The sequence below is a fragment of the Aedes albopictus genome, chromosome 3, assembly GCF_035046485.1.
Source record: "Aedes albopictus strain Foshan chromosome 3, AalbF5, whole genome shotgun sequence".
Taxonomy (NCBI): domain Eukaryota; kingdom Metazoa; phylum Arthropoda; class Insecta; order Diptera; family Culicidae; genus Aedes; species Aedes albopictus.
Window position 1 is genome coordinate 8,618,094 of NC_085138.1, and position 2,269 is coordinate 8,620,362.

Consider the following 2,269-nt stretch of genomic DNA (forward strand, 5'->3'; position numbering starts at 1 on the left):
ATAAGCCAACAATAGTCTAGTTCTATGTGTGCTATGACACTCTCTATTTACGTTCAGAGAACGTGATTTATACCGTTTGGTAGGCAAGGAAGTCCTACTTGATTGTTTAAAATGTGCCGTTCGGACTAAAACTATTTCTTTTTTTTTTCTTTACAGAAAACACATCAAAATCTGAAGTGCAGTGCATTTGAAACCGGAAGTGATTGTTTTATTTGATTAAAAAAGTAAATCTTGAAATTGTGATACAAATTACTACTGAAAGTTGGGCAATTTAAATCCAAACAGTGAAACAGTGAAAAGAAAGGAAACATACAAAAAAAATCGAAAAACCTCAGGCGCACTACTCAAGAAATTAATTCGAAATGCGTAGTGTTCGGAGCAGCCTTACCATTGGACGACTGGCGATCTATCCGAGGAATTCCAACATACGGACAGGTGAGTGTCCCTGGTCTTGACCTTGAAACTGGCGGCGGCCCTGGTGGTCGGTCGCGTCGTGTCGTGCGGTTAGTTTCGCCGCGGTACAATCACCGTCGTCGTGATATGGCCTTTAAATGGTTTGTCTAGTGCAGTGGTTCTTAACTCGTGACACTTTTGAAAGTCTTAGAAAGAGTCACAAATTGGGATGATCAAAGCATCCATAGTTAGTCCAAGAAGATTCAGAATCAATCAACTCAATTCACCCCACAATTGAGAACCCCTAGTCTAATTGTTGTTCGGTTTAGCAGTAGCACCACCAGGAGAGGAAGCAAACGCCCGTCTGTGGCTGAGTTTTAATTAGCGTCACTGGGAATTATCGCGCATTTGCGATGATGATGCGGTGCATGCGGTGGTAGTGTGGCGGTGACACACGTTTGGGATTAGGATTTTGTTGACAAACTGAAGTCCGCTGTTGCGCGAATCGGCACTATACCAAGTGGGTTGTCTTGTGAGATAGCCAGTGTGTGTCAGCGTTTGTTTTGACGAATACCTAGTACACACATGAGTGGAAATTGGAAGAAGCTGCTTCCGCTTCAAACGTAGTGAATAGGCTAGAAGTATACTTATGCCGAGTGTTCGTTCTTATCGATGCACAGCTGTTTGTGTTTTCATTCCGAGGAAAACATCAGCTGATATGTTATCAACGTGTGTCAAGAATGGTGGCAAAATTTCTTATCTTTATCCTTGATGGTATGCTTTTGTGGACACAATAGAATAAGTGGTGGAGTGACATCAATGTATTGATTAGGTCGAAAAATCTCTGATAAAGTTTTGAATTTGGTTTAATAAAACAAGTGTAAGTGAAATGTACAAAAAATAAGAGCAATACTTCCTTGGTGATAATTCAGAAAAACAATAAACCACAAACAACATGAGTTAGAGTTTCGCCACATGATTTGAAATACTTCTGGTTTTGCAGGTTTTATTATTGCTTCGAATGGTTACTGCGTAAAAATATTAAGGCTGAGTGTACCAATTATCACTATAGTGGTTCCCAATTTGGCCATAGTGGTTATTTAGGATTATTCAATATTTTGCATCATTTCAAGTGTTTCAATGACTATGAATATTGATGTAATGCATATTAGTACTTTCTGATAATGAATTGACTTAATGATTAGAATATTATTTGTGTGAAGAATGATTACTGTATGATTTTCTTTGGCTGGATTTTGCTGTGCACATACAAAAAAAAACCTATTTTGATAAACTTGTGGGGTAGCGTTGTTCCTACAATTATCACCAAGGACACTATATTCTAACCTTCACATTTGTGGCATAAGAAAGCTAGTAGGGTAATTTTCCACTATCTACCTAGTAATTCCTACTATCTATCTATCTACCTAGTAATTCCTATCTACCTAGTAATTCCTACTATCTACCAATACTAAAGGATCGAAAATCCAACCGTTTAGTATCAGGTGGTACTATAAAACTTTGACGCTGTAAATACGAGATTTGCGTACTATTTTGCATTTGTCAATGCCGGGAGTATAATCCTTTTATCTGAATTGTAGTTTTACTAGTTTCAGGATGAACACATTCGAATTTATAATTACACCCGATTATTTTTTTTGCACGGGTACGGTTTTTACTATAACTCAGTCAATTTTCAACCGATTCTCATGAGGAACTCACATGGAAGGGAACAGCAAGCTTCCAGTAAAGCTATGTTCACTTAGAATCCGGAATCATGTCACATTTTCTAGTGGCGCTCTCAATGAACATAATCATCATTCTTTTGCAGCACTCTGATCATACACTAATCCTCTTTAAATGGTGAAAATTTCAT

At 37.9% G+C, this 2,269-nt stretch overlaps 1 long non-coding RNA gene across 1 annotated transcript; it reads right to left on the bottom strand.

Moving 5' to 3' along the window:
- Window positions 1-231: 231 nt before the first annotated feature.
- LOC134284158 (uncharacterized) lies at window positions 232-1,968 on the bottom strand. The gene is made up of 2 exons (XR_009995653.1): window positions 1,839-1,968; window positions 232-1,791 (listed from the first exon to the last, which is right to left on the bottom strand). It is a non-coding gene; the product is annotated as an uncharacterized LOC134284158 (long non-coding RNA).
- Window positions 1,969-2,269: the final 301 nt, after the last annotated feature.